The sequence below is a fragment of the Ovis aries genome, chromosome 2 (genome assembly GCF_016772045.2).
Source record: "Ovis aries strain OAR_USU_Benz2616 breed Rambouillet chromosome 2, ARS-UI_Ramb_v3.0, whole genome shotgun sequence".
NCBI lineage: Eukaryota > Metazoa > Chordata > Mammalia > Artiodactyla > Bovidae > Ovis > Ovis aries.
In genome coordinates, this window is record NC_056055.1 from 233392171 (window position 1) to 233399087 (window position 6917).

The window sequence follows — 6917 nt, forward strand, 5'->3', positions numbered from 1 at the left end:
CTGTCGGAGTGCAGAGAGGAAGCTCTCCTGTCCCCAGTGTGTGCTCAGGTGCCCATTTTGCCACGCCTGAATGAGTGCATGTTCAGGGGTTGCACCCTCAGGATGGAGAAGGGCCCCTTAAGACCCCAAGCCTAGTGCTGAGAAGGCCAGGCCAGTGCCACCCCGTGAGGGGACCAGGCTGGCTAGGGCCCAAAGCCTTACCCAGCTCACCCTCCCAAGCCCAGGCCACAGAAGAGGCATTGATGGCAAAAGAGGCGCCCAGAGGCTGTTGCAGCTGGGGCAACATGGGTATCGCTGGGCTGGCAGGGGAAGAAGGATGATCCTTGGGCTCCAGGGCCCATGTCTGAGCATCTGGGGTCAGTGAGGGAACCCCAGGCATCCTCGCCTTGAGAGGCTTTCACGTGGCAGGCAGGCGGGGTGCCTGACTCAGGGCCCATACAGCCCAGAAGGAAACACCTTGGACCTTCCCTCCCAGGTGTTGGCAGGAGGCAGAGGGCCCCCCTCTTCCCTCATAATGGATGGTTTCAGCCCTGCCTAGACTCCTTCAGTGACCCTCCAGCACCAGGCAGAATCAGGGAACCTGTGCCTGGCCCACCTCTCAGGCTTTGCTCCCCACCCCCAACCAGAGCTTCCACTTGCCTGGCATGCCCCCACTCCCTCTCTGATTCTCTGCCCTCTGTGCTCGGAGCCCACTGGGCTCCCCACCCACCTTGCCTGCCTGTTTTCAGGCTTTCCCCTACCCCTCAAGCCTCAGCTCAGCTTGCCTCCCCCATGGAGCCTTCTAGGATTTCTCCAGGCCAGTTGAAGCCCTCCCAGGCTCTCCCTGCATTTTGCAGGCACCTCCAGTGCCCTTATCATCTTAATTATCACGCTAGATTATAATTACTCACAGGCAGAACTGCTTAGGGACAAAAGGGCTTTTCCTCTCTTTCCCCTCATAAGCAGCAAATAAACATTAGAGCGGCCAATGGCCAACTCTGCCCCCCTGCGGCCTTTTGCTGATGCCCAAGTGAGCTGTCCACTCCAGGGACCACCTGGCCAGGGTGCTTTCAGAACAGGCAACTGCTTTAGAGCAAGCCAGGCCCCATTCACCTGCCCCTGAGCCCGGAGAGACAGATGTGTGCCGAGAGGCACCCACACAGATACACAGACACAGGCACTCGAACACACCTGCACACACAAACGAGTACAAGCACACGTGTGCACACCACTGACACATTCCTACGCAGCCAGATATGCACACACCTACACATGCATGCACACACACAGACACACATGCACCCACAGACACATCTGCAGACACGTGCACCCAAGACCCACTCACATAAGGCACACCCTCACAGACACATAGGTACACTTGCACACACAGAACACACTTGCACACATAAGGACCCACCAGTGCACAACTCTGCCAGGCCTCAGCGCGGGAGGAGGGACTGCTAATCTAGGCTTCCCAGCTGCCACCACCGTCTTCCTCCCGGAGCCCCCAGGCCGGCAGGGGGCGCCCGAGGCCCCTTCCGTCCTGGCCCAGCGCTGGCGGGAGGGAGGGCGCGCGGGTGCCACCCACCCTTCGCCCTCTCAAGCTAGGTCCCCTTTGTTCCCCCACCCGGAAAGAGGCCGCCGCGCCAGGGAAGCACCCAGCCACAGAGTCCTCCAGGCGCCGATCCTGCGCTGTCGTTTTGGTCCCGGAGATGACCGAGTCCCGGCACACGGACCGCCACGACCACAGGGAGGGAGAGCCAGTTCATCATTGCCCACTGCCGGTCAGGCAGAACCATGCGGCCCCCAGGGCCCCCGCAAGCCCACTGCTTCACAGGCCTGCAGCCCTGCCCCCTACCCCCTTGTCTCCCTGAAAGTTTAAGTGTTCTCCCCTGGGAGAGGGCCACCCAGGAACATTGAAACAAGAGGAAGAATCCCAGAGGCAAGCCTTCCATCCTCCCCTTCTGCCAGTGTCCAGCTCTTCTGGCCCCAAGGAGCCTCCAGTGAGGACTTTGATTCCAAAAGAACAGAAGCCTGGGGGCCTCCGTCTCCTCTCACTCTGAAACCTGGAATTCTGGAGCTGTGCTAGGCAGAGATTATATACAACAGAGTCGTTTAAGACCTGCCTCTGCTGCTAAGTTCAGGGCCTTGGGTGAGTGTGTGACCCTTCTGAGCCTCAGTTTTCCCATCTGTAAAATGGGCTTCCCTGACACTCCCTACCTTGCAGGTGGATGTGAGGATACACAACTCAGTGGAGACCTGGTGTGGGGCCCGGCGCACAGTGAGTGGAAGCTGGCTCCTGTCCCTGTGGTGATTCCTGTGTGCTGACCCCTTTCCTGACTGAGCCCCTGGACAAGGTTCGGACCCCAGCAGAGAGCCCCGCAGTACGTGCTCACTAAACCCTGGGACCTGCCCAGGATGGGGCAGCCTGGGGACGCTGCACCTGTGCCATCAGCAAACTGCGTGTGTCAGGGAGAGCCTGGCAAGACGCCAGGCCATGTTTTTCAAGTGGTTGGTTTCTCTGGGATGCAGGGCTGGGCTCTCAACCCGGGTTCTTCCTCCTTGTTCAGAAGGGAGGGCTTGGCTGGCTCTCGCCATCTACTCCTCACCAGCCCCTTCCCAGTTGTCCACCATAATTAGGCTCTCTGTGGCTCGGGAGGGGGTATCTTCGCCTCCTCTCCACCCCCAGATTCAGGCTTGCCCAGGGAGAGGATCCACCCGCCCTCAGTGGCATTGCTGCCCTCGTGCAGGCAGGTGGGGAGCCCTGGCCAAGCCTGTGGCAGAGGAGGGCATTCTTGCCCTCGCCCTCGGCCTGGCCCCTTGCTCAGTGGTCAGCCGTGCGTGGGGCTCGGCAGGGCCCAGGAGGCTGCTCTCGTCATTAACGGCCGGCCTCACTCCAAGTGAATTAGCTGGTCCTCAGGGAGTGAGCGCTGAGGCCTGCAGGCTCCTGGCACCGGCCAGCGATTCATTCAACACAACCTCACCCCTGCCAGAGGCCAGCAGCATCCCTGCCCCCAGCCCAGCAGCCTGACTGGGGGCCGGGAGCAGGGCTGGTACCCAGAGCAGCCCAGGCTGCCTGTCCATCTGCCCCTGTCATCCTATTCATCGGGCTGCTCCCCGCTGGCTCCATGGCGCTTGCCTCCATCCACCAGCCCCTCCCACACATAGGCCTGGTGGCCTTGGACCCGTGCCCAGCTTCACCAACCTGGCCTGCCCTGCCAGGCTCTGTCTCCTGCTCCCTTTGTCCCCTGGGTACCTTGAGTGACCAGAGGGAGGCCCCCTCATCCTTTTCCCTCCTCCCTCTGTGCCTTCCTGACCCCCCCTCAACCGAAGCCCTGGGATCCACTTAACTGGTCTTGATGAAAAACAGAAGCTCAGTCTATGCATAGGAGGCTCCTCATAGCTAGCTGCCTGGGGCCAGTTCCTGCCAGGGGCCCTCAGGCCAGGCCCGCCCCCCTTCTTAGAACTAAGGTGGGTGGAGAAGGCACAACCTCGGTCTCTGCCACAGAAGCCCTTAGGAGCCCACAGGCATCCCCTCGATGACCACCCTCCGCACTTTCATTTACTCAGTAGGAGCCAGGTGTTGAGAGGCCGGTGCTGCTGAATGAATGGGTGGATGCCCTCCCCACACAGAAGCGACTTCTCTTCATCAACACTTGTGACTCACATCTTGTCAAATCTCTCCAGCTTGAAAACCTTCCTCCTGCAGCTGCCGATTGGAGAGCATCCACATTTCATGGCTAGAGACCTGAATTCCAGGGCCAGCCGGTTGTCCACGAGCTGGATGATCACTCCTTTGAGCCAACCGTTCCCCGTGGTCGTGCGGGGCTTGTGGTCCCCCAGGCTGCCTCTGAGGATTAGACGCGTTTTATCTTGTGCAGGGAACACAGGGCATCGAGATACCACCCAAAGACAGCCAGCATGGACTCACTCCAAGTGTTCTTCCTGGGGGGGCTCCCTAGCACATATGCGGGCAATTTCCCTTGTATTGTTCTATAATCCTTGATGGTTGCTCTATAATTGCTCTCAAATGGTTTAATCATAATAAATAGCATCTGCAGAGCAGTTTACAAACTGTAACTCTTCCCGCACCCCCCTCCCACCTTTACAGAAAGAAACTGATGCTCAGAGAAGTCAATGAACTTCTCTAAGACCACACAGTGAGCAAGGAGGCAGAGCTCACCCCTCCCCAGGCTGTGGGGTTGGCAGGCCCGCAGGCCAGTGTATCCCCAGCTCACTGTGTCCCCAGTTCTGTGCAGGGGCGGGAGGCACAGGGAGCCTGGCAGAAGGCATGGAGGCTGTCTGGGATCTGATGGCTGGTGGGAAGGGGGCATTTCACCAGGTGTGAGGGTGTCCAGGCAGGATTGTATGCTCGCCTGTGGGTGCAGGTAGGCATTCAGACTGAGACCAGGTGACTCCTAAAGGGGGCTTATTTAGGGGTCATACCTCCCAGGGTGAGATGTGGAACCAGCTTAGTGTCACAAACCCTTTTTGTTCTTAGGTTTAGGTGACTTAGAATCTTCTAGAAAAAAACTGGACCAGATGAAATGCTTCCATTGGAACGGGAAGCAATGCTTCCATTGCTTCCAGTCTCACCCAGATAAACTGTTTTATTAGCTGTTGTTTGATTTGCTTGTGTGCTGTTGTTTTGGTCAGAAAACAGGCCTGAGGGAGGTACGGGGACTGGGCCCAGGAGCACAGAGAGGTGAGAATGGGAGGTGGGCATGCGGCAGGGAGGAGCGATCAGCAGGGGAGACCCCCAATCCACCCAGAGCAGCCTCCTCGTCTTTGAGTCCAGTTAGGAAGATGCCTCCTCTGGGAAGCCCTCTCTGACTGCTCAACAGAACTTGTCTGCTCTCTCCCCGGGTTTCTCCCTGTTGTGGCCCTTGTTACACTCAGTGTATACTTTCCAGACTGTGCCTGTCTCCCTCAGTGGGTGGTGACCAGGGAGGGAGCCTGTGTGTGGATGCTAACATTTGGGAATGCTTAAAAATACAGAGAAATACAAAGGAAACTAAACCAAACACCTGTGTACCTGCAGAGAGCAGCTCTGTGCGCCAAACCCTAGATGGAAGGGGCACCAACATGACTGCAAACACGGCAAGCACGCGCTCATATTCACGCATGCGTGAACACATGTCTGGCTCACAGTAACGAAACCTGTCGCCAGACATGGCTGTGTGTTCACAGTTGCACTTCCAAGGCACGTGCACACCCATAATCAGGAGGTGGGAGAACTGGAATGGGGCCTGGTCCAGAGAAGGAAGTTGGGCCAAGGCCAGGGGTGTGGCTGCTGTGCGCCGGCCGTGTGCCTGTCTGCCAAGGGTGTCCAGGCCAGCACCAGGCCTGCCCCCAGCTGTCACTTTCACTGTGTGCTTCTGTCCTGATTGGCAAGGCCCCCCCATCAATGGAGAGCCCACAAGGAAGCCACCAGGGTTGGGGCTCCCTGACCCTATTTCTGGGGTTTCAGGCTGCAACACTTCCTGGCCTTTCCTGCCAGCCCCTGTGGCTCCTGGATGACGTACACACGGGCACAGCCACTGTGGACAGATAAGGACTGAGGTCTCCTGGGAGGTGGACCCATGGGCAGGGATCAGAGCCTTCAGGGTGGAGCTGGGTGACCTTGGGGCTAATACCACCAACCACACCATCCCAGTGCCTTGAAAGGCAACCATCGTGAGTTCTGTGTGCGGAGAAGAGAAATTACCACCAAGCAATAATAAAGGGGCTTCCCTGGTGGCTTGGCTGGGAAAGAATGCGCCTGCCAATGCAGGAGACTCCAGAGATGCGAGTCTCTTCCCTGGATCAGGAAGATCCCCTGGAGAAGAAAATGGCAACCCTGTTTAGGATTCTTGCCTGGAAAATTCCCGGCAAGGAATTTTGAGGAGAGGACCCTGGTGGGCTACAGTCCACAGGGTCACAAAGCACTGGACATGACTGAGCACACACACAAGCTCTGAGTTGTGGGCTGCTTTCCTGTTCAGATGTGAACAAAATGACTGCTGCCCCGTGTCCTGCAAGAGCTCCAGTCTCCTGCCCCGTATTCCACAAGCGCTTCAGGTCTCTCCATCTGACCCCAGCTCAGCTCTAGGCCTGCATGGGCACATCTGGGGCTTCAAAACTCAGCTGGACTCAAAGGCTCTGAGCCTCAGACGGCGGCTTGGAATTTGAAGAGGGTCCCCTCCACATTGCACTGGGAACTTGTGAGTCTCTCGGGAGCCCGTGGCCTTCCCCAGGAAGCCAGTTCAGGGAATGAAGGGGCTCCAGGCTGGGTAGTGGCTCTTTCCAGTGTGCTGCGGGGTCTCCTGAGGGACCAGCCGGGGAAACACCCATGTTGACAGTCCCAAAAAAAGAGGTGGAGAGGCAGTCGGTGGCCCCCATGCTCTGCCCTCCTGGGGCTTGTTCCTGGGAGGGTTGGACCACACCTTCTTGTCCTGAGCAGTGTGCCAGGAATCGGGCCATCCCTTCCCTGTTGAGGAGGAGAGAGCCAAAGCTGAACCATCTGATGGAAGCACCATAGAGGGGGCCATAGAGAGCAGAGGCAGATTTTTCAATCATCCTTAAATAATGCAGTGGATTTTACCATTTCTTGGAAAGTCCCCCCAAAGTCAAGAGAATGATAACAGGGAAATGGAGTGGGATGGGAGGGAAGTGTGAGGGAGGGGCAGAATCACTCAGCTGCATGGAGGCAGGTGGGGGATTCTGGAAAGGGCTGGGAGAGTAGGGGCGGCCACTTACAGAGCCAGGGCAAGGGCCTGGGGAGACCGGCGGTGGACGGCTCAGGTGGAGTAGAATGACCGGTGTCCACCCTACCAGTTCCCTCTGGGGGCCTTCATTTCCTCTCCTGTAAAATGGGGCACCTACCTGGATTGGCATGAGGCTTAAACAGCATATAACCTGCAAGGAAGTGCTTTGGTACAAAGGGCAGCAGTCTTTTT

The 6917-nt window shown here is 57.9% G+C and overlaps 1 long non-coding RNA gene across 1 annotated transcript; it reads left to right on the plus strand.

Annotated features, from left to right (window-relative positions):
- The first annotated feature begins 1519 nt into the window (after window positions 1-1519).
- LOC105610100 (uncharacterized) lies at window positions 1520-4601 on the plus strand. The gene is made up of 2 exons (XR_001033852.5): window positions 1520-2131; window positions 2207-4601. It is a non-coding gene; the product is annotated as an uncharacterized LOC105610100 (long non-coding RNA).
- The last annotated feature ends 2316 nt before the right edge of the window (window positions 4602-6917 follow it).